The 26,795-nt window shown below is 33.3% G+C and overlaps 1 long non-coding RNA gene across 5 annotated transcripts; it reads left to right on the top strand.

Moving 5' to 3' along the window:
• The first annotated feature begins 18,467 nt into the window (after window positions 1–18,467).
• On the top strand, window positions 18,468–21,420 carry LOC141724708 (uncharacterized). 5 transcript variants are annotated; one of them, XR_012576869.1, is made up of 5 exons: window positions 18,468–19,816; window positions 19,901–20,029; window positions 20,182–20,295; window positions 20,517–20,562; window positions 20,980–21,420. It is a non-coding gene; the product is annotated as an uncharacterized LOC141724708 (long non-coding RNA). The 5 variants fall into 5 exon arrangements; XR_012576866.1 differs by having other exon boundaries at window positions 18,475–19,816; window positions 19,901–20,062; XR_012576867.1 differs by having other exon boundaries at window positions 18,479–19,816; window positions 19,901–20,037.
• The last annotated feature ends 5,375 nt before the right edge of the window (window positions 21,421–26,795 follow it).

Consider the following 26,795-nt stretch of genomic DNA (forward strand, 5'->3'; position numbering starts at 1 on the left):
ATAAGAATATTAACTCCTTACCTTCAAAATCAGGAGTTAAGAGTCAGTCTGTTAGATACAAACCACAAAATCCTTGTTTTCATTGTGGTAGTTTATGGCATTCCATTTATACTTGTAAGGAATATCATAGCTTGTACTATGATTATTATCAAATAAAACCTTCTTTGAAGAAAGTTTTCATTGTTCCTTCTAGTATAAATCCTGATTCAAAGTCTGATAGTTTAAGTTCTGATAAGAAAAATGTTAACATAAACTCTGATGCTAAATCCGCTGTAAATGTTAACAAACTTAATAAGGCCAAAGGATCCAAGCAAGTCTGGGTCCTTAAAACTAATAATTAGTGGTCTTTGTGATTGCAGGGCAACAGGAAAAATATTCTAGTTCTGGACAGTGGATGTTCAGGACATATGACTGGAAATAAGGCCCTGCTATCAGACTTTATGGAGAAGGCTGGCCCAAGTGTTTCTTATGGAGATGGCAACATTGGAAAAACTTTGGGATATGGCAATATCAATCTTGGGAATGCCATCATTAAAGAAGTAGCTCTGGTCTCAGGACTTAAACACAACCTACTGAGTACAAGTCAAATCTGTGACAGAGGTTATCATGTTGATTTCTTTGCAGAACACTGTGAAATTGTGAGTAAATCTAAAGGCAAAGTTGTTCTGAAAGGATACAGGCGTGGTAACATTTATGAAGCTAAGCTTTCAACAAGTACTGATGGTTCTACAATCTGTCTGATGAGTAGAGCATTAATTGAAGAAAGCTGGAATTGGCACAAGAAACTCTCTCATTTAAATTTCAATAATATAAATGAACTGGTCAAGAAAGATCTTGTGAGAGGACTGCCAAAGTCAGTATTTGCTCCTGATGGTCTTTGTGATTCATGTCAGAAGGCCAAACAAAGAAAATCTTCATTCAAGAGCAAGACTGAATCATCAATTCTTGAGCCTTATCATCTACTACATGTTGATCTATTTGGTCCAATGAATGTCATGTCTATTGCAAAGAAGAAATATGCGTTGATCATAGTGGATGAGTTCACCAGATACACATGGGTGTATTTCTTGCACACAAAAAGTGAAACTGCATCTATCTTGATTGATCATGTCAAACATCTGGATAAATTGGTCAAAGATTCTGTGAAAGTTTTAAGGAGTGATAATGGCACTGAGTTCAAGAATTTGATAATGGAAGAGTTCTGCAAAAACCATGGAATAAAGCAGGAATTTTCTGCTCCTGGAACTCCACAGCAAAATGGAGTTATTGAAAGGAAGAATAGAACTCTCATTGAAGCTGCACGTACAATGCTTGAAGAAGCAAAGCTTCCAACCTATTTCTGGGCTGAAGCTGTGCAGACTTCTTGTTTTACTCAAAATGCAACACTCATTAACAAGCATGGAAAAACACCATATGAGATGGTGAAGAAAAAGAAGCCAAATCTGAAATACTTTCATGTATTTGGATGCAAGTGTTTTGTTCTCAAGACTCATCCTGAACAGTTATCAAAGTTTGATCTAAAAGCTGATGAGGGAATCTTTGTTGGATATCCACTTTCCACAAAAGCATTCAGAGTCTATAATTTGAGAACAAAAGTAGTCATGGAATCTATCAATGTCTCTTTTGATGACAAGAAGATTACTGGTCTTGAAGATTTCATTGACCATGATCAGCTGAGATTTGAAAATGAATACTCAAATTCTGATACTGAAAATCCTGACAGTCTAAATCCTGATACTGTAAACTCTGATAAAATAAACTCTGATGTTATTGAAACAGTGGTGGCTACGCCAAGGGAAGATGCACCTATGCAGGGGGAGCATACTCAAGATCCTACCACAGATCAAGAAACATCAGAACATACATCTGGCTCTTCAAGTTCTGATTCGTCAAGTTCTGATAAGCCAAGTTCTGATAGTGATGAAAATTTAAATTCTGAAGAATCCAACTCAGAGAGCATAGTTTCAGGGGGAGCATCAGAAAACAAAAATAAAGACATCATGGATCATGGGGGAGCATCCAGTTCTAAAGAAAACCTTCCATCTGCAAGGAAGTGGACAAAATCACATACACCTAATTTGATAATTGGAAATCCTGATGCAGGTGTCAGAACTAGAACAGGTACTTCAAATGAATGTCTTTACAATTCTTTTCTCTCTCAGACTGAGCCAAAGAAAGTGGAAGAAGCTCTTCAAGATGCTGATTGGGTGCAAGCAATGCAGGAAGAGTTAAATGAATTTGAAAGAAACAAAGTCTGGATCCTAGTGCCAAGACCAAAGAATAGATCTGTTGTTGGTACAAAGTGGTATTCAGAAACAAAACTGACAGTGATGGCATAATTACAAGGAATAAGGCAAGGCTAGTTGCAAAAGGATATTCTCAACATGAGGGAATTGACTATGATGAAACATTTGCACCAGTTGCTAGGCTAGAAGCCATAAGTATATTTTTGGCTTATGCTGCTCACAAACAGTTTAATGTCTTTCAAATGGATGTGAAAAGTGCTTTTCTCAATGGAGAATTGGAGGAAGAAGTATTTGTTGAACAACCTCCAGGATTTGTAGATTCTAAATATCCAGATTATGTCTACAGACTTGATAAAGCACTTTATGGACTTAAGCAAGCTCCTAGAGCATGGTATGAGACTTTAGCTCAGTTTCTTCTGGAAAGTGAATTCAACAGAGGAATAATAGACAAAACACTGTTCTACCTCAACCATGGAAAGGACTTACTTCTCGTCCAGATTTATGTTGATGATATCATTTTTGGGTCTACAAATGACAGACTATGCAAGAAGTTTGCCAAACTGATGCAGTCAAGATATCAGATGAGTATGATGGGGGAACTTAGCTATTTTCTGGGCCTTCAAGTCAAGCAGAATGAAGAAGGCACTTTTATTTGTCAAACCAAGTACACCAGAAACTTGCTAAAGAAATTTAGAATGCAAGACTGTTCAAGTGCATCCACTCCCAAGGCCACTGCAACAAAACTGGATAAGGGTACTGGTAAATCAGTATATATTACTGACTACAGAGGTATGATTGGCTCTCTACTCTATCTAACTGCTAGTAGACCTGATATCATGTATGCTACCTATCTTTGTGCAAGATTTCAAGCAGATCCAAGAGAACCTCACTTAACAGCTGTAAAAAGAATCTTTAAGTATCTTAAAGGAACAGCTGATCTGGGATTATGGTATCCTAGAGAATCAGATTTTAAATTAATAGGTTACTCAGATACAGATTTTGCAGGTTGCAAAATTGACAGGAAAAGCACAAGTGGAAGCTGCCAATTTCTTGGAGGCAGATTGGTTTTTTGGTTTAGCAAGAAACAAAAGTCAATTTCCACATCAACTGCAGAAGCAGAGTATATTGCTGCAGGAAGCTGTTGTGCACAGATTCTTTGGATGAAGAATCAGTTACTGGATTATGGGTTAACATATTTCAAAATCCCTATTTACTGTGATAATCAAAGTGCTATTGCTATGACAGGTAATCCAGTTCAACACTCTATGACAAAGCACATCAGCATCAGGTACCATTTCATCAGGGAACATGTGGATGAAGGTACAGTGGAATTGCATTTTGTTCCCACAGATCAACAACTAGCAGATATCTTCACAAAACCCCTGTGTGAAGCTACTTTTACAAGATTGGTAAATGAACTTGGAATGATTTCAGGTTCTTTCTCTAAATCTGCTTAGTCTTGTTCTGTGTTATCAGACTTTATGCTCAGTATTTACAGAATTAATCTTGTTATGTATTATGTGCTAAATTGATAAATGTTTTTAAGTACCGACTGTTGTCTGATATATATATTTCTAAACTCTGATAAGTGATATGTCTGTTTAAGTAATTATTAATCCTATGAGGATAATTGTGCTAGATACTGACCTAGTAGTCTTTAATAAACAATGATCCCATGTAAGAAGTAATTATTTCTATGGAAATCTTTTGACACAAGCAAATTCTGATAATTGATCTTAGTTGAGTTTACTTTGTTTATCTTATTCCTAAGTCACAAATTAGAATAATGCTACTCATCTGTTAAGTTCTGATTCTAGTAAAACTGCTGAATGTACTAAGTGCTGATAAACCTCACTTATCAAAAGAAAAAGAAAAAGAATCAAAGAATAAAATCAGGTACTCCTTTGAGATCTAGTATAAAGATGTGGAAGGGACGACCCAAGTGCATTGCTGGTATTAAGTAAATATGCATTAGAAAAGCAAAAATATTTTCTTGGTGACTTTTCATACTCTATGATTACTGGAGAAATACTCTGATAATAGCATAAATTATGATAAGCAGTCGTGACTCACTTACACTGAGAAGCCACTGTAAAAGAGAATTTCAAAAGATGCATAAAATTAGCACACAATAGTTGAGGTGGACTCAAGCATGAACTCATTCCTCAATAGGATTCAGAATAATGACAGCTCTTTAGCAAAATTTTAATTATGCCTTATTTCTAAGATGTACTGTAGTGAATCAGACTTTACTCTTTGTCTGTTATTTAGCTTAATGCACACACTAATCACTCCATCTGAATGATGAAAATTACTGTGGAGGTCTATGTTATTTTAGATAAACAGTCAATGTGTCAATTTGCACAAATTCTAAGGACAAGTTCTAGTTGTATATTCTGATGATTAAGTTCTGAAGAGTATAACTCAGAACCTGTATGAAGACTTACTAAGATAGGCATTCCTTTTTTTCGAGTTCAGAAATTATGTACTGATGACTGTTAAGTTCTGATATAAGTCTAAGTTCTGATATTACAATCTGATCCTTTACTTGGCTTATCTGTGAATAAAATTTAGTAACAGTCTCAGTTCGAACTAAAATATGTTGAAGTGGAAGATTAATAGTCACTATGATTAGGATTAATGGTATTCGTACTTGAGCAGTCCATTGTTACTTGTTTCTTGTGCGCTTTAAAACCATGTTTCCTCTTTCCAATGCATGTTATTCTTTTTCCAAATCTAGGGAGACGAGGTAGAATTAATTCTACCTGTCAGCTTTCAATTTCCTTGCGTCTCCTGGCATTCTCCTGCTTAAATAAGCAACCACTTCACATCAGCCTTCCCATCAAATCTTTTCTCACAAACTTAACTTCATACCTTTTTCTTTCAAAAAATTTCAATATGGAGCTAAGCTGTGCCGAATGGCAGCAGGAATGGCACGTCACTGCCATTCCTGAGGAGATATGGGGCTCTGTCCCACAGGAGGTACTGACCCAACTCCTGTTCTTTTATATGGACTATCATCGCCATCTGGAGCGATTGGAGGAGGAAAGGATGGAAGCTCTCCGCCAGCAAGAGCGAATCATCCGACTCGCCATTCTGTTTGTCGAGAGTAGGAAGAAGAAGATGACTTAATCTCGTCTTCTTCCTGTTTTTCTTCATCATCAGCTTTGTCAGGCTTCTTAGCTAGGACTAAGGCTGTTGATGTTAGATTTAGAAGCTTAGGGAAAATCTTGTATAAGCATTGATGTCATTTCCATTTCATGAATGTATTATCTTGATATATTAATGAAAGTTGTTTTTACTTCAAGATTTTTTCTCTGAGTTACTGTATCTTGTGCTGATAAATCCTGATTAATATTCTGATGACCATATATGAATTTTGTTAAGTTCTGATTCGTTTTCAGCACTTACTTATCTTGGTCATTTTCATGTAATTTATTTTCAGAATATTAATGATGCAGTGAAAAATAATTCAATCAGTGATAATGGTTTAAAGTTTGAATTAAAACTGTTTCTCTTGATAAATGGAACGGTTTTTCCTTGAAACTAGGCAACTGGGTAAGTAATGATTCATGTTTTCTCGAGCCCAGTAACTATCCGTTATTACTGCATGTCTGACAGGTGTCCAACGGTAATATTTTTTTGAAGTTTAAGTACAACAGAGAGAAGATTTCTTTAATCTTTTATTTTCTTCATACTTTTTCTCTCTACTTGCTTTTACTCTCTTTTTCTCTCACATTGGTTTTTCATACAGACATCTTATCAAACACCTAACAGGCATACTTGAATCAAAATTTCTCTTATGGCACCAAAGGATTTAATCATTGATGGAGCTAAGTTTGTTCCGAACAACTATGCTGCAATTCTTGATCATGCTGAAGCTCCATCTGAATTGCATTTTGTGCAAGATCTTCTTGCACATAGTGAAATTGGGTATGCATTAACTGAGCCTGAAGTCTTTTCAAGTCAACAAGTTCTGACATTTTGGCGGACTGGGCACTTTGATGATGGTGGTAAACATGGCACTCCCAATATTGTTTTTGAAGTGTGTGATTCATCTTATGCAGTCACTCCTGGTACAATACGCAAAGCTCTCCATCTCCCAGAAAATTGTACTTTTTCAACTCCAGAGGAATCAGCACTTCAGGAGTTAATGGCTGATTTGGGATATGAAAAGAGTGTGGCAAAGCTTGGGCAGTTAAAAAGGGCTAATATCAGAAGAGAATGGAGTTTCTTCTTCGACTGCATCACCAAAGCTTTTGGGAATAAATGTTCGAATTTTGATGCTATCCCAATTCTGAGTCAGCACATAGGGTATGCTATTATCCATCAAACTCATTTTGATTTTGCAACTGGAATAATTGGTTGTATTGGGGATAGGATGACAGAGAATAGAAATGTTGTCTATTTTGCTAGATTCTGTCAACTTATATATACTTTTTGTACTGATGAATCTCAATTAGTCAGTTCCTCAACCCCACCTTTTAGAGTTGCAAAACGATATTTTAATGATCTGGTAAATGCTGATACTAAGAAAAAAGTGGTTAGACCTTTACAGATTCCTCAGTCTGTGAAACAGATCCTAGTAAATGCTGATCCTAATACTTATACATCTGTTTACTCTGATGTCCAACCAACCACAAACACCCAAAAACCATCATCCTCAGCACCTACCACTCATACTACTCAACCTACCCTCAGGACTTATCTTAAATCCTATCTCTCTACTACACAGACTGTTCAACCTTCATCTTCCAAGCCAAAGAGGACAAAGAATGTTCCTCAAACATCTCAAAAGAGAAGGAGGACTGTACTGAGAGATGAATCTGATACTGAGGAACAGGTTCCTTCTTCAGAACCTGTAGTAGGTGAAGCTGAGAAAGTGATTTCTCAGAAGGATTCTGGAATTGGGGGATCTAGGCTTCTCAAACGGCTTAGAAGAATTACAGTTCCTGAAACTCCCAAGGAATCCAAATCAACAAAGAAGTACAAGAAACAGAGGGCACGAAGGCCAGTTTCAGATGATGAAGAGGAAGCAGCTAAGGAAGGGGATCAGGAATCTCTGATCTCACAAGACAAAGAATTTGCTCCAGTCACTTCTTCTTCATCAACTCCATCTCAGGAAGCTGTTTCTGAAAAGGCTAATTCACCATCTGTGTCTCCTATTGAACCAGGCACAAGTGCTGATATTGATGTTCAACACTTGGTTGTGTCTGAAGTATTTCTCTTAGAAGCTCCAACAGCACCAAATCCTTCACCAACACCTGTTACTGATGCTGTTCAAACTCCAGAATTATCAACAACACCTTCTCTGCATCAAGATGATCAGAATTTAGATGAGCATCAGGATATGGATGTTGATCAGAACTTAGAACAAGATCAGCACTTGGAGGATGCTGAAGCCTCCATTGCTACTCAAACTGTTGTCTTATCAGAAGAGACTGATTCTTCAAGTTCTGATGCTGCACATGCTGGAGATACTGGTGATGCTGCTCCAACTGTCGATGCTGATGAAGCAGGTTCTTCAGGACATACTCCTCAACAGACTCTTCCTAAGTCTGAACTGGTAAAGAAGTTTGTTACAGGGGAAGCACCAGTACCTTGGAGTGAAACTCCTGCAGGTAAGGAGTGGACTAAGGAATGGAACTCAGTTTCATGTGTTCCAACTGCACTACATCTTGCTGAGCACTTGACTAAAGCTGATGAAATGTTAAATTCTGATGATTTCAAAACTCAGCTTAGAGTCACTGCATTGAGTACTAAACATCTACAAGGTCTTCATTCGACTACTCATGCAGCGCTACACAAGATTCAGGAGAACTTTATCAAACAGGAACAAGTTTGGAAAATTGATAAGAAAAAGTTCTTCCAACCTACTATTGACAGGATTGCTTATATTGAGAAGACTCAAGATCGTCAACAAGCTCAGATTGATGAAATTCTGCAAAATCAAGCTTCTCAGCAATCACAACTAACTAAAATTCAATCCTCAGTGGAATTGCTTATCTCTCTTCTACAACCTGCTGATGCCAAAAAGGGGGAGAAAGTGATTAAGTCCAAATGCAAAACTGATAGGACACTGAAAGGGATGGATGATGAAAGAGATGACCAAGGAAACTCTGGAATGGGTAGAGGTCATAGTCAAGGTAGAAGATTCTCATCAAGAGAAGCTGAAATTACAAGTCACAGGATAAGTTCTGATACTGGTAAAAATATAAGTTCTGATACTGGTAAAAGAATAAGTTCTGATGAACTTTTAGATCTTGATGAAGAAATGTCAAGACGGTTATTTCTTCAAGAAAATCCAGGAATGGACTTGGAAAGTTTAATGGAAGAAGAAGCAAGGCTTAAATCAGAGAAAGTAATGTCTAAATCTGAAGCTTCTGGTAAAAAGCCACTTCCAAAACTCAAAGGTATTGTGATCAAAGAGAGGACAAATACTGAAGCAACATTGGCTAGAAGATCACAACCACAGATAGATCCAAGATCTAAGGGCAAAGAGAAAGTTGGTGAACCTATCAAGGTTTATGTGTCTCCTGAGGATGAAGAAATTATTGATAAAAAGGATAATCTTGCTCTGACTTCAAGAAAAATTCTTAAAACAACCTCTGACATGGCTCAAGTTGTTCAGAGTCAAGAAATTGTAAGTTCTGATATTCAAAAGAAGCAAGTAACCTCTGACATAGCTCAAGTTAACTTGATATCAGAAGGAAAATCAAAGGAAACCTCTGACACTGCTCAAGTTAAACCTTCAAAGACACTCTTACCAGGAATCACTAAAGCAAAACAGACTCAACCTTTGAAGACTGCTGCAAGTGGTTTTGAAGCAAGAGTAATTACAGGAAAGGAAGCAAGAGACAAAACTGGATTGGGAAGTGTTAATGAAAGAAGAATACATAACACTACTAATGATCCAACTTCCTTGAGTGAACCGGGTATTGGAGCAACTCCTGAGAGATTGAATCAACTGGAATCTGTACAGATGGTTTACCATACTTATTTGAAAGAATACATCATGTTGTATTTCATGACAGATGGTAGGGTTTATCATGTAAGACAAAATGCCATTCCATTGAAGTATTTTGAAGAATTGGAGCATGTACTTTTCTTACTTCAAGTGAATGACAGAATAACAGAAACTGCTGCAAACTACTTAAAAGAACAGATTCAGAAACAGAAAAGGCTTTATTCTGTTAAGTTTGACAACACATATGTTCCAAAGTACAGAGATCACAATGGTGATATTGTTGATATGAAGCCTAATACTGCACAGATCAGAACGTATCTTGGTATTAAGGGACTTGAATTCAATCTAGAGTCTGACAAAGCTTATGTCATAAGACTAGATCAGGAGTTGAGAAAAGCAAAGATCAATGATCTCAGAGCTGCAATCTTTCAAACTGGTGAAGATACTGCAGAGCTTAAAGATGTCAAGAGGAGAATGATTGATGAACTCAGATATGCTGAGATATGTTTGTTGAAGAATTATCTCAGAACAACTCCTGACATCAGAGAGATCAGAAAATGAAGACAAGTCAAAGATCTAAAACTGCTTAAATTCTGATATTTGTAAATACCAAAGTTGTTATCAGAAGTTGAATATTGGTAAAGCTTTAAGGACTGTAAGTTGTAGTTATCTAGTCTAATTCTCATGCATTTGTACTTAATGTTTTTGACATCATCAAATATCTGTTAAACTTGTATATTATGCTAATTTAAAAGTTGGGGGAGATTGTTAGATATATTTGATAATGTCATGACTAATATGTTTTATGTTTAGATTTCAGATCTTATTTGAACAGGATAAATCAGTACTTAACTGGAATCAGTACTTATACTGAAGGTCAGGACTTAAGGATATCAGTACTTATGTTATCAGGAGATAATCATCAGAAGATAGATATCAGAACTTAAGTGCTGAAGGATGATTAAAGAAGGACAGTAGCTGATTAAAGGAAAGAAGATCGAGATAAACATAAGAAGAGATATGCATGAAGAAGGAATTCTATGAAGAATGGAATACTTGGAAGAAAAGATATCTGATTGATATATTTTAGGAAGCAGAATTATATTCCATATCAATTAGCGATTATCTTGTAACTGTGTAGTATATAAACACAGACATAGGGTTTACACTATAAGTGTTATCATTATCGAGAAGATTATTGATTGTAACCCTAGCAGCTCTCGTGATATTTTGTTCAACACTGAGAGGTAACAGTTCCATACTGTAACAGAGTTTATTGTTTCAATAAAGTTTGTTTTCTGTTACTTAATATATTAAAGTTCGATTTGATTGTATTATACACTGTATTCAACCCCCCCTTCTACAGTGTGTGTGACCTAACAATATCATTCATATAACATAACTGTTATCATAGCAGACTCATATAACATAACTGTTATCATGGCAGACTCATCACACATGCATACTTGTAAAAATACAGTAAACACGTAACCAAATCAGCCCCTTATACACGTAGCTCTGATGCCATTATTTGGGTTCCGAAGGCATAAAACGCAGTGGAAAAACGTAAATAAAACAAAATTTTCGAAACCCAAAAACAGGATCCATGTATAATTATGGGCAGATTATGGAGATAACGAATCATACCTTTCAAGAGCTTAACTTTCACGAACTCAACAGAGATCCTAGCTATCACGCTTTGTGTCTACCTCTCGGAGAAACACCTCTATGGTATCCACACGAGCACCTTCAAGAACGTCTCACGAACTTGACTACGGAATGGATGTACTAGCCTCCTTCTTGACGATCTGAATTGCCTCTGCCTCTCTTTGCTGCTAGGGTTTTTCTCAAAAACGTACAAGCCTCTTTAACTTATCATTATGTATTTATAATGGCTGATTAAAAAGGCCCATAAACAACAAAGCCCAACCCTAGTAGGTATTGGATTAAATAATAAAAACGAATTTCTATTATTTAATTAATAACTAAGTCATACTTAATTATTATGGGCAAAAACATTCCTTTTAATTTGAATTTATATTATCTCAATTAAGTCTTACTTAATTATAATAAAATTCAAATAATCATCAATTAATTTAAATCCATAATTTAAATTAACTATTCCATTAAGTGCTCTATTTGTGCGACCCTATAGGCTATTATTTAATTGTCAATAATTTTATTCTCTAATAAACTTATAAACAATGAGCGGTATCTAGTAATACATCATTGTTACCCAATTAAACAATAATTAAATCGTGATTAGATAAATCCTTTCGTGATTAATGTTTTTTGTGTAATATAATCCCTTTAACCATACATATTATAGATTAAACTCGAGGCATGTATTTAGTCATCCTCTTCAACATTTAATCCGGGTTTACTTGATCCATGAGTAGATTATCAAGACAAATCATTATTTGAGCATGGCCATGCTTTTATAATCTCACTCAATCAGGAGGCCAATAATATCTCTCCTAATTATAGGAGGGTTAAATCCTTTATCTATCATTCATATTTCTCATACGACTCATGATATACCCGATGTCCATTTTTATCATCACCCGATTAAAAGTAACTTTTAATGTAGTCAAAGTATATTAATCCTCGTATAGAAATATAATGATTTCAAGTCAAAGGATCGTTACACCATTATCACTGTGAGTCTTTCTTATGACTTTATTAAACATGAAGAATCTCACTGTGGGTCTGTCCAGTACCATGTACTCTCACATGTACCTATGTATTGACTTTAGTATCCCCATACTTATAACCAATGAGATGTGGTTATCTTGTCAAACAACATACTAGTCTATCTATGTATTATTATTGTCCTATATAATAATACTCGACTAGGGACCTTTAAGAATATGATATATTATATAATCTCAAGTTCAAGTCATGTACTTAAACTATACAATTTGTATCATGATTCTAAGGACATTTATTATGCTAACAAAATATCGCAGTAATTAAGGTCATAATAAATACATTTATTGAATGATCAACTGACATAAAGATTATAAAAGAATAATGTGTTGCCTCTAGGGCACCTACACTAACAGAATGTCTATAACAGAACATAGTGTTATAATATTTCTTAAAAAACATGGAAAGGTGTTAATGGAAAAAGAAAGACAAAAATATGAACCTATAAAACAAGAAATGAGAAAAGATGAATTAGAAGAATTAAGAAAAGAAAATGTTAAATTAAAAACTAAAACCAATATAGAATGGTTAAATATATAAATTTTATAAAAGAAAATATAAAACCCAAAAGAAAGAACTAAAAGGAACAAATTTAGAAGTACTAAATGTATTAAAAGAAATAGATATTTAAAAAAATGAGATAAATCAATTAAAGATAGAATTAAAAGGAAAGGAAATTATTAAGCCTGACGATAGTAATCCAGAAACGAATAAAGAATAAGGTGAGAGTAGTAATACCAGTGAATCAGATAGTAATCTAGAAGAAGAAGGATTAAATTACTTAGAAGAATCAGATAATGAGGAAAATGAAATGATAATAAAAGAAATAAAGAAATATTAGAAGCCCTTGGAAAAACCGTAAATGCAATCATAACAAATGAAGAAAAAAGCGATGAAAGTGATATAAAAGAAAGAGAAACTTCGCATATAATGGATGAAGATGCATACCCAGAAGAAAAAATAGAAGATCATATAATAACTAAAAATAATATTAAGATGCCAGGAAATATACCTATAGGACAACAAAATGAAGTACAAGATTTCATAGGATCAATAAACCAATGAATAAATATAAATGGATATTTTCTAGATTTAGACAATGTCTATGATGATCAAGAAATAAGTAGAAGAATAAAAGATTGGAATTTAGGGATGTATATAGCCTTAATGAATTCAAAAAATATAGAAGATCTCGATTATGTTTTTTAATTAATATCAAAAATAATCGTAGGAAAGCCAACATTTTGGTTGGAAAATATTATTTATGAATTAAAGGGACAAGTAAGAACGTATGCTAGAAGCTGGAAAGATACGTTAAACGCATTTGATATATTATTAAAAAGAGAATTTCTAGGAGAAAGATGGTTTGTAGCTCAAGAAAATATAACAGCAGAAAGAAAATTAGAGATGGTTTCTAGGGATGCATACCCGCATACCTTAGTAGTTGTGCATTACACTTGCATTTTATACAATATAAAGCCACCAACACTCTTTTACCATTTCAATGTGGTACTCAAGTTTTTGCAACTTAATCAACCACAAACTCATTTCAAGCTAGCCATTTCAACTCCATTTATTTATGGATTCCACTAAGAAAATGTCTTAGATCCAAACATGAAAGTTTGAGTCCTCTTAGTAAGGAACAATTTCCAACTATTAGTTTTCAGAAATTACATCAAGGTCATAATCTAATTATGCCTCAAAGTTCCATTTTCTAACACATTGAGTGCTACCTATATATATATAATTAATATATATTTTTTGTCTCCTTCAATGTGATATACTTTTGATTTTGATGATCACACTATTAGCTAGCTTATAGCTTACTTTATTCTTATCTCAGTTAGCTGTGTATAATTTATACAACTGCTACTAACCTTGTTTTACAATATTCATATTTTGTTTATCAGCAAGCTAACAAGGGTTAATAGCAAGCTTACATTAACAGTTGACAGGTTCATCAGGATAAACCAGATTTACAGTTTACAAGGAGATTTAATATATTTAACGTGTTTACCTATATTAGAGCTCATCGGATATTCAAATGTTTTATCCAAAACCATTTCCCTATTTCCTAGTTAGTTGTTTCTAATTGTTTTCTAATCCGAAACAACTTAGTTCAAGATTGGTATTATTTAAACTAAAGATAGATGTTTCTAAACTCTTTATATGTCTATCTTATCTTTAGTTTAAATGTGTTACATGATTACTTTAACGTTCGAATGTAAATAAAATAAACTTTCCGTGAGACTTGATCAAGATCGGAAGTTGTGGGTTTAATTGAATGTTATCTTAATCTATAATAGCATAGGTGTATACTGTTTTTCAGGGAGACTGATCCACGAAGTATACACCATACCATATGAGAAAATACAACTTGCATTCATTGAATGTTATTTTAGTTTGAGCTCTAGTATATACACATATATCTATATTGAGTTCATAGTTTGAGTTGTATCTTTCTATTCGATTTGTATTGTTCAAGGTGTAATTGTTGTTGCTGAGTAGTTGAGCTTGGATAACAAGAGTTCAGGGATTTAGATTGCTAGAGAACGCTATACAGGCTTGGTATAGGGATTAGAGAGCAATTTACTCAAGGGAACATGTGTTATAAGCAAACTGCTATCTGCAACAAGGGATACAGGGAGATATATTATTGAATCTTGTAATCGTATCATTTCAGTGATTAATAATATATTCTCTTACCAAGTTCGTAGGGGACCAGGATGTAGACTTTTAGAGATAGGGGTCAAACCAGGCTAAAACTCTATGTGTTCACTACAAGAAAAAGGTTAATAGATATCACACATTAGACATCGGTCACTCATGCCACTGATGTTAAAAACTTCATTAACATCATCCCGCGTTAATATGATGTCTTTCTATTATTAATACATCACTTCCTTAATAGACACTACAAGAAAATAAGGCTAAATACAACCATACAAATACAATCGACATCAAATTCAACCGTTTTCGGTTGAAATTAAGGGAGCGGCTAAATACAACCGCATGCGGTCGTATTTATATACGGTCGTATTTACGCGGTCGGATTTAGTACTAATTACAACCGAATAAATACAACCGTATTTATATGCAACCGTATACAGTTGAGTTTAGCCGTGCTCCTAAATTCAACCGCATTCGGTCGAATTTATCCTTACTAATTACAACCGAATAAATACAACTGTATTTATATGCAACCGTATACGGTTGAGTTTAGCTGTGCTCTTAAATTGAACCGCATTCGGTCGAATTTAGCCTTGCCAAAAAATGAAGGGAATTTTCCCGCCAGCCAATTTCGTACTAAATTTAATCGATTTCGGTCGAATTATTTTTAAAAATGGCGAAATTTTTTTGGAAAAAATATAAAATAAAATTTACATGAAATTTATATTTTAGTTCTTGCAAAAAAGATTATTATGGTAGTCAGATATTTATCGTTCAATTAATAATTATAGTTTGAGTTTCTAAAATTTATTTTAAAAAAGAAAACCAAATATATTTATTTTTTTTCTAATTTTTTTTTCATATCACTAAAATATACAGATCTTGACATCCGTACGATTGGATCACTCATTAATATTTTTAAAAATATCGAATCATCAATATGAGATTAAACACTAGTTAGAAGTACAGGTCAAATTACAAGTTGACTGTTAAAAAAACAAACCAAATATATTTAATTTTTTCTAAATTTTTTGTCATGTCACTAAAATATACTGATCTTGACATCCGTATGGTTGGATCATTCATCAATATTTTTAAAAATATCGAATCTTCAATATGGGACTAAACACTAGTTAGAAGTACGGGTCAAATTACTAGTTGACTGTTAAAAAAGCAAACCAAATATATTTATTTTTTTCTAAATCTTTTGTCAAATCACTAAAATATACAGATCTTGACATCCGTACGGTTGGATCATTCATTAATATTTTTAAAAATATAGAATCATCAATATGGGATTAAACACTAGTTAGAAGTACGAGTCAAATTACTAGTTGACTGTTAAAAAAGCAAACCAAATTTATTTATTTATTTCTAAATTTTTTATCATATCACTAAAATATACAGATCTTGACATCCGTACGGTTGGATCATTCATTAATATTTTTAAAAATATCGAATCATCAATATGGGATTAAACACTAGTTAGAAATACGGGTCAAATTACTAGTTGACTGTTAAAAAACAAACCAAATATATTTATTTTTTTCTAAATTTTTTGTCATATCACGAAAATATACAGATCTTGACATCCGTACGATTGGATCATTCATTAATATTTTTAAAAATATAGAATCATCAATATGGGATTAAACACTAGTTAGAAGTACAGGTCAAATTACTAGTTGACTGTTAAAAAAACAAACCAAATATATTTATTTTTTTCTAAAATTTTTGTCATATCACTAAAATATACAGATCTTGACATCCGAACGGTTGGATCGTTCATTAATATTTTTAAAAATATTGAATCATCAATATGGGATTAAACACTAGTTAGAAGTACATGTCAAATTACTAGTTGACTGTTAAAAAAGCAAATCAAATATATTTATTTTTTTCTAAAATTTTTATCATATCATGTCAAAATCTATATATTTTAGTGATATGATAAATTTTTTAGAAAAAAATAAATGTATTTGATTTCCTATTTTAACAGTCAACTAGTAGTTTGACCAATACTTCTTAATAGTATTTACTCCTATACTGATGTTTCGATTTTTTAAAAAATATTTATTAATGATCCAACCGTAAGGATGTGAATATCTATATATTTTTGTGATATGATAAAAAATTTAGAAAAAAATAAATGTATTTGGTTTACTATTTTAATAGTCAACTAGTAGTTTGACCAGTACTTCTTAATAGTGTTTAGTCCCACTGATGTTTCGATTTTTTAAAAAATATTTATGAATGATCCAACCATAAGGATGTCAATATCTATATATTTTAGTGATATGATAAAAATTTTAGAAAAAAATAAATGTATTTGGTTTGGTATTTTAACAGTCAACTTGTACATTGACCAGTACTACTTACTAGTGTTTAGTCCCATACTAATGTTTCGATTTTTTAAAAAATGTTTATGAATGATCTAACCTTACAGATGTCAAGATCTATATATTTTAGTGATATGATAAAAAAAATTAGAAAAAAATAAATGTATTTGATTTGGTATTTTAACAATCAACTAGTAGTTTGACTAGTACATCTTACTAGTGTTTAATCCCATACCGATTCTTCGATTTTTGAAAAAATATTTATGAATGATCCAACCTATAGATGTCATTATCTATATATTTTAGTGATATGGTAAAAAAATTAGAAAAATATAAATATATTTAGTTTGCTATTTTAACATTTAACTAGTAGTTTGATCAGTATTTCTTACTAGTGTTTAGTTCCATACCGATGTTTTGATTTTTTTTTTAAAAAAATTATGAATGATCCAATCTTACGAATGTCAATATCTATATATTTTAGTGATATGATAAAAAATTTAGTAAAATATAAATTTATTTGGTTTGTTATTTTAACGGTCAACTAGTATTTTGACCATTACTTCTTACTTAGTGTTAGTCTAATACCGATCAAATTGATCAAAATCACAATTTCAATTTTTTTATTAAAATAATGAGTTATTAAAATAAATTATAAAATAAAATATATTAAGAAAAAGTTTAACAAATTACAATATTTTTTTATAGAAATTATCCGTATCTTAATTTTCATAATATAAAATACATAATATATGAAGTGAATTTATAAATTGACACTCCTTAATTATTTAGTCTGGCCGCGATCCGTGTGATTTAGATCCAACGTGCCAAATTTAAGTATTAAAAAGTAATCCAACGGTTGATATTATATTTTATAAACAAACTAAAAAATAATATTATTTTAGGCGAGTTCGACTGGTGTGAAGGGTGTGGATGGAATGGAGGAGGTTTTTCCGGGTGAGAATGCAGTTAGTAAACATCTGGGTTTAGGTGTAGAGATACAGGGTGGTTCGGCTATAGATACAGGCAGAGCTGTATGGCTGGGTTCGAAAACAGGAGTCATTTCTGGGTTTGTTGAGGCTGTTGAGGTGTATGGCCGGAATTTTTGAAGCTCACCGGAATTTAAGAATTTTCCGGCGAGCTTTTTTAAAAAAAACCGATGCTCATTAATTCTACCGCATTCGGTCGAATTTAGAACATTATTTTTAATCATATACGGTCGAATTTAGAACCATATCTTCTACCATATACGGTCGAGTTTATATTTTAGGCGGACGTTTTGAATTTTTACAGAAATTCAAATTTTTGGGGGGATTTTCAAATTTAAATTGAAAAATTAAATTTGACTAAATACGGTTGTATTTAAGCGGTTGTATTTAAGCGATTGTATTTATGCGGTTGTATTTAAGCGGTCGTATTTAGTATAAATACAACCGCCTTACTAAATATTACTCGAGCATTTACAACCGGTCCAAAAACCGGTTGTATTTAGCTAAATACAACCGGATTGTATTTAGCTAAATACAACCAGATTTTTCCCGGTTGTAGTTAGCCGTTTTTTTTGTAGTGAGACCGATGTCTTAAGTATTGAAAAAAATTAAAACACGGCAATCCTAATTATTTCCTCCTTAATCAAAATTTTCCCCGCCTATTTACCAAATAATACCCCCTCAACCAAATTTTTGTTTCCCCCTATTTTTTCACTATCTTGTGATAAAAACAAACAAAATAAGTAAAAATTGAAATTACTCTCCGCTCACCTCTCTCTTCTCGAACAGCACCTCTCTCTCAAGTCTCAACTCTCATATATGCAACTCTATCTCTACTCTCAGCCATCTCTGGTATGTCCTCTCCTCAACTCTCTACTCTGGTCTCTCTCGACTTTAACCTCCCTCGATTTGGTTATTTCATCTAGAATGGGTAACTCAAATCATAAGCTCGAAATTTATTGATCTCCCACAACACGATATTGATTGGGAGTTCGAAGCTCGAATTGAAATGATATTGAGTGGGAGTTTCGAAAGTCAAATTGGTGAGTATGTAAGAATCTGTGAAGGGGGTTTTCTAAAAAATTGAAACCCTAATTTTTTTAAACTGGGGTTTTATTTTGAAAGTATAATATTTGTTATAAGAAGTTAAAAGTAATAATGATATAATGGTATCCCTGATGTCAATGTAGTTCATTTTTTGTGCTTTGAAAAGTTCGTTGTGGTCTGTCATTTTGATGAGAGTCATGTTGTATTAACTTAGGTCTCGTTAAACCATGAGAAGACTAGATTAGTAGTAGCTTGTGAGCATATAGTTTAGACATAAACATAGAGGGTTGATGAATAATGGGTCAGTTTCTATTCAAGATGAGTATGGTGAAGTGAAATGTAGTGAATTGAAAATGAAACATGTGAGTGTTTTATTTAAAGGGAGGACTTGGTTACCTGATAAATTTAATAACGTGTACTCTTGTCGATGCGGGTTGAGTTGTTTGTGGACAAAGTTTCCTGTTCTTGTCGATAAACCTGATGCTTTGTTGTTTGAAACCACCGCACTGCCACTTATGGTATGCATGTTCTTCCCATTTTAGTTGTATTGAATTTTTTTAGTTTTGTTATGTGGAGCTATATGGAGCCTTCTGCTTGAGATATTATTCTATCACCTTTTATATGTTGTTTTTTTAACGCTTAAGGTCTGAGTACTACATAGTTTTAATTACTGGCTAAGGTCGGAGTAGTACATATATTTTTAATTACCTAACAAGGTCCGAGTAGTACATTATTTCCTGCTTACTTTGGATGGGTCTTGCCGGACTCCCATTGCTGGGTATGCCTCCAGAGACGAAGATGGGAACTACATATTTAAAGGTCTAGTAGCCTCTCCGGATGGAACTCGTGGTATGATACTTGCCATTTCCGGCCTTTATATCTCATTCCTAAAGTATATCTAAATCATTTCTTTGATCCTCTTTCTTTTTTTAGTACTCAAAACTTCTAGAAAAGGCTCATATTCCTATGATGATATGATTGCAATGGGGAAGGATGCTGGTCAATAACTTCTCTTAGGGGGCGGTGCGAATTTTTTTGATAGTTAAGTTAATAGCAGAGAAGGTTATGGAGTATGTTCTATCTTAGTTTTTATACGTATGTTTACTTCCAAAGTTCCAGATAGTTTTTTTCTGTTTTGTGTGGTTCAGCTGTTGGAAGTAGAGTAAAGTTGTTTGATCTCTATGATCTTTATAATTAATAAACTTGGATTTCAGGTGACCACTCACTCAAGATGGTTATAATCTCGGTATGCAGCATATTCCAAATGGAAGGTCGGGTGGGAGTACAGGAAGCAAGCCACCGGTCCTATTGCAACACGGGCTTTGATGGTAAGAAGGGATGTTAATAATTAAATAAATTGTTTTTTATAATATGGCATTCATGTATATGACAATTTTTTATGTGTTTTAGTTGAGATAAATGTTTTTTGTTTTATTGTCTTTGTTGGAGTACTAGTTATTTCATGAGAAACTATGGTCTGCTTCATTTTTCAATCTACTGTACCTCAAAATATTATATATTAGTTGACCAAATATCCCGTGCTTTGCAGCGAATCACCAAAAGGGGCAAATAATGCATCGACATTCCAGAGGAAGGTTGTTTAACATTAAGAGTTACCTTTTTAAAACTGTATCTATTTCCTTCTAGCAATATCTTTTACCTGTTGAAATGGACTTTGCCGTCACTGACCTGAAAGGCTGAATTTCAATAAATAGTTATTATCACCATATTATATACACATAAATGTTTAAGAATTGATTTTATAACATGTTAATGTATACATAACGTTGCATTCTTGTGCGAGATAATACTTTTTTCTATCTACAATAGTAGTTCTTAGCCTTATCCAAACTCAAATATCATAATTTTAACTTCAGGATAAACCATAATGCTTAAGTCGAATAAATCCTTAAACTGAAATCATTTAGTTATCTAATTAGACCTTAAATTTTTAGTTGGAATAAATCATGTTTGATATATTTGTGATGTTATGTCTGATCTGTTGTGTTTAGTTTCAGAATTTAATATCAGAACTTACTGGAAATCAGGACTTACTGAAGACAGAACTTATATCAGAACTTTAAGGTCGTCAGGATTTATATCAGGACTTAAGTGCGGATACTTCAGATAAGGAAAGCAACTGATTTACAGGAAATGATCGTGACTAAAATAATAGAAGATATGCATGAAGAGTTAGAAGATTAGAAAACTTGTAGAAGATAATATCTGATTGATATATTTTAGGAGACAGAATTATATTCCATATCAATTAGAAGATATCTTGTAACTGTGTTCTATATAAACACAGCTTAGGGTTTACACTATATGTGTTATCATTCACGAGGAGATTATACATTGTAACCTAGCAGCTCTTAGTGATATTGTTCATCACTGAGAGAACAAATGTTCTATTGTAACAGAGTTTATTGAATATACTTGACTACTGTTACATACTTGTGTTAGAAATCGATTTGATTGTATAAATGTAACGCCTGAGAAATATTATGTAATTATTTTTATCTATAAATAATTATTATGTGATTTTTATGTGAATTTTGGTAAATTATTTGATAACTGATATTAATATTTGGATGTTTACTTCTGATGAAAATGTGAATATTTTAACTTCTAATTATCCAGAATTAAATCTAGATAATTTTGGTATCTTTCTGGTAATTTTTGAATAATCATATGATTTTATAAGGATTTATAGAATTAATAATGATTATTCTTACATAATTAAAATATTTATTTTTAGAACCAGAAATTGTCCCACTTCAATCGTTTTTGCGTTTTTACAACACGAAACTCTTCCGAAAACTCCTTCCTAACCTAATTTGATAATTCTGAACACTTTTTTATGTTTTGACTTTCTCGATCCGGGGTACGGTTTGACCTGTATGAGTGTGTGAAATTTCCAATACGCGAATCATTTTATATATCGATAAGAATCCATATTCTCAAAAGACGAGACATTATTACCTTAATTTCGTACAAAGTATTTTATAGGAAGCTCTGTTTTGATAATTATTCAAATCTGGTATTAAAATCGTATCGTCTTTTCAGTTACTTAGCGGCTAAGTAACCTATTTTCGGATCCAAAAGGCAAATGTAATTATCGAATTATTAACAAATAAAATATGTGATGGTTCTCTCAGCTATGTGATGTTGTATTATTTATTGTTTGTGATTTGCTGGATGCAGAGATTAATTTTGTAATTAAATATCGAGCTGTATGAACGTAATTCATTTTTTTAAAAAGTAATTTCATTGAATATTTATTCTTATAAATGCTACAATTGTTTCCAAAATTATTTTTGTTATTCTATAATTTTATTTATTATTTTTAAGGGTTTATAAAATTTAGAAATCAATATTTTATTTATTAATTATCTTTAAATGCTTTTTTTAGTCCATTTAATTGTAAAATCAGTATTTAATTCCAGAATGCTTCAAAAATCATGAAAATTTTATTTTATTAAGTTCGGAAAATTTAAAGAATTTCAAAATTATTTCGGAAATTTGCTGGCTTTTATTTAACCGCACATGTATTCGTTAAATTGAAAAGAATACAGGTCCAATGCGCGTTATAAAAATGATTTAAAAATCTTGCAAATTTAATTTTATTAACTCCTAATTATTTCGGGATTTTTAAAGAAACTGTTTTCGCTAATTTTCGAATTATTTTACCCATTAAACATTCGTTCAATTTTTAAATTACAGTACGAAAAAAGAATAATATCGGGAATAGGAAAAAAAATATAAACAAAACCTAACCCCCCACCCCCCTTTTTCTTCACCGCCTCTCCTCCTCTCGATCAATTCGGTTGCTCTCAATCTCCTCCTCTTCTTCTTCTCGATTCTCTCTCTTAAATCTCTCCATATACGTATCTCTCTCCTTCTTCGTTTTCTTCCTGGTTTCGCCTTTTCTTTTCCGGTGGTAACACCGCCACCGCCGCCGCTGCTTTCCGGCGAATTTCACGCCTATGTTTCTTTTCGGTAAACTTTGGCTTCGTGATTGCCTTCATGTGTTCTCCTGTGTATGCATATGTATGCATCTGTTTTGTTGTGTGTGTGACTTCAGTATTATTTTCTGTTGTTGGTCGTTTCCGGCCATTTAGCCGGCTATTTCTTTCGGCCTCTTCCATCAGGGGCGCGTGTGGCGCGTGCTTGTGTGGACTGATTAAATTTTTTTATTAATCTTAATTTCTATTTGCTGTAGGGAATAAATTGATTGAAGTTCTATGAAATAAAATATCCTTTTTGCTGAAATAAATTATAATTAATCGATGGAATTCGTGTCGGATGTCCGCAATGAACGAAAACCCACGAATTTTATCGCCGTCGGCGATGGGCTTCGGCGAGTCGACGGTGGACCGTGATGATTTTAATCTGAGTCCTACGTTATTAATTAAATAAAAATAGTTGGTGAATTAGTTGAGAAACGAAAATGCGAATAAAATAAAAATAAGCATAAAAATGCAAAATACGAATAGTAATAATAACCAGGCGAATTAGAGTTTGGGACTTGGTAATTGGTTGTAAATTGGATGATTGCGATTGTTGGTTGTTGTTGTGTTGTGAATTTGACGTCGAACTGATTCGACGGGTAGGCCGATAATCAACGGAGACGCTGCCTGATTTTCGGGGAAATTAATTCCGAAAATACGGGAACCTAACCTGTAATTGTCAGAGACGTCGAACGAGGATATAATTGAACTTTAAGAAACCTATTTACGTGATGTGACAAGATATTTTGTGAATAATCGATTACCTATTTTTCAAAATGACAAATATACGTATTTTCCGAAATTAAATAACCGAACCGATTTTTGAAGATGTGAACCATAATTGCTATGTGTATTTCGATAATACGTATAAATATGAATTCGGTTATGAAATCGTATGGGTAGAATAGGGTGGCGGTTTGATGTTAAACTTAAGCGGTTATCTGAATTAGGATATTTCAACCCTGTAGGTTTAGACGGAAGACCCGAGACGTGACATAGGACTAGGAACGATTTAGTGATTAGACGTCGAGATCAACGAAGTTCCAACCGAAGGGTCTGAATGTTGGGATCATATCGAGAATAGGATAGTAGGTGGACGATAAAGCCGAACGATCAAAGTCGAACCAAAGCCAACCAGTAATAACGGTTAAAGCTTATTGAGGCAAGTATTCCTGATTTTTCTTTTAAAATAATGTAATTATTTCTTCGTTCCTATTCTAAGTTCAGAATAGTTAAATGTTTTACATTTCGCTGCAATTACTCTGATTATGCATAATTCTTTTATTCTTGTTCCTATAATTCGATTGCTCTCTTGAGCAAATACCCATTCTTTCGGGTTATTTGCGAACCCTGAATTGGGAAGTTTTGACTTCAAAATGGTTTGACATCAAAACACTTTACGGGCTGGATAATGATACTTTGGGGATTAAGTTTGACTTAATCCTAAGGACCTAAACATAATCGGTGCCTTGAGATGGGTCGTAGTGCCTGGGGACCCGACTGGATCTATACAGGTAGGTATAGATCTGCACTGTATCCTGACTGATCAGCAGGGTATAAGTGTGAACTAGTGTCCATTCTAATTATTGTTGATCGCCGGCATTCCTTCTTGAGAAAAAAAATGTGATTATGGATTAAAGTTAGTTTTCCTTAGCACTCAGTTTCGGGTAATTACAATGTTTCTAAATAAATTCGAGGTTCAGATTGTTGCTGCAGCATTAGTTGCTCAGTGATAGTTAAAATCTTGAATGAATTGAGATCTTCTCAATTATTCAACCCGTCCTTATCAGGCTGGTTTAGCAGGCTAAGTCTATGGAAACTTGGTCGATAATGATGGATGTTGAATAATTAGGAATTTCTTGAACGTTGTTTTATGAATAGTTATTGCATTCGTTTCTCAAGTATGAAGTGTTACCAGAAGCTATTTTGAAAACACGCGATCTCTGAAGCTCTTATAAAATATCATTATTTCCTATGTGATTTATAGCAATGCAAATCAAATTGATTTTAAGATAATGAAGTATATCCTTTAAATGATTTCGTGTTTCGCTCTTCAAAATATTTCAGAGATTTTATCCGGAGGTTTTCTTTGATTTTAATGTTTGAAACTCAAAATATATATACTTGCTGGGCATTTTTGGCTTACTCTTGCTTTGTAAATTCTTATTTCTGCCAGAAACAGATAAGGATTAAAGTGAATAGCTTTGATAGACAGCAGAAGTTAGAGAAATTTCCGTTGCGAGAGGTTGAAGGTGTTAGAAGAATGTGACAAGAGCATTAGTTCAAAGGTATTTATACTTGTATTATAGTTGAAGTGAGTTGTAGAAGGTTAGATTCTTGTTTCATACCATAACCTGTAAAAGATCCGGATTTAAGGGGTTATTTATTTATTTCTTTACTTTATGTAATAATGGTTTAGTGACACCAAATCTTGACCCCGGATTTGGGGTGTTACAGTTGGCATCAGAACTGCAGGTTATTGGTCACTGAAATAAGAATAGGTGAGAGTAAGATAGAAATGATAGGTCGTACAGGATAGGAAATACCCTAGGCATACTCAGGTTAAGTTGAGTTGAGTGTGAATTAGGGTTAGCAGATCCGAGATGGAGTTGCTAAGATAGGATCGTTGAGAAAGTGTAAGGCGAATATCATAACATTATAGGTATATTGAATTCTCAGATCATACAATAATGAGGAATCGACGGATCGATGGAGACCGGGTATGTTACCCTACTTTTCATGTGGTTTGAAGGAAATGCGGTTGATTTCGTGAGCACTTGTGTAAGGAAAGCTAGGTGAGTGATGGTACGATTTAACTTAGGTATTAGGACGAGTTCCACGTCAAAGGCAACCAGTTGAAGGAAGCTGATGAAGAGCTAACGTTGCGCGATTCGAAGGCACCACCGTTGCGAGAGGATTCTTATCACTTATCGAGAGCTGCGCGAGGAATGATATCTACCTTACTAGGTATAGGTAAGACTAGTAAGAATGTGCGCCTTTATCTACAGACAGAACATCGAATCGCATACATGGTCGTAAGCATAACGTCAAGGACGACGACGAGAATATGAAAGATAATGGCAGGCGTTAGCATTGGGTTCGAGCTGCGAATAAAATGATATATAACGGTAAATTAAGTTTCATCGACTAAGAAATGCGAATAGAGTCCAAGGAAAAGCATGGAAGGCGTACCGAAGTAGAAGGACCTTTATATGGATATTCTTTTAATTAGACATTTTATTGGTAAACCATAAAAATAGCAAGTAATGTATATAGTAATGACAACCAAAATAATTGATTTCCAAAACTTTAAAATGAGATTCCGAAAAAGATTTTCTTAATCAACTTTCAGAGGATTTTTGGCATGAAATGAGTTTTACAAATTGGTTGTCGAATTACTATCTATGTTCTTGTTATTACCAACATAAAATGACCCAAAAAGAAGAATGGAATTAGACTCAATATTGTTAATTCGAAGGATCAAGTAGACCACTAGTAAGAAGAAAGTTTAAATTTCTCCGTGAAAGACGAACATAAATTCTGAATCAACATGTTAAAAATATTACTTACTCAATTTATAAAATTATTAAAAATTTAATGAGGTTCGTGGTTTGAATAAATAAAGGATGATTGAAGGAAATGGTGGAATCTTCTAGATGGTGGAAGAGACATCATATTTTATCGACAGAATTGAGGAGTTGCGTGATCGCTGGATATTTTACGCGACATAGATGAGATCTGAAGCCGTGATTACAAATTTCGAAAGGACGCGATTAAGATCAAATTATTGAAGTAGTTGATGTGAAGGCATTTCCAGG

Source organism: Apium graveolens, chromosome 5, assembly GCF_009905375.1.
Source record: "Apium graveolens cultivar Ventura chromosome 5, ASM990537v1, whole genome shotgun sequence".
NCBI lineage: Eukaryota > Viridiplantae > Streptophyta > Magnoliopsida > Apiales > Apiaceae > Apium > Apium graveolens.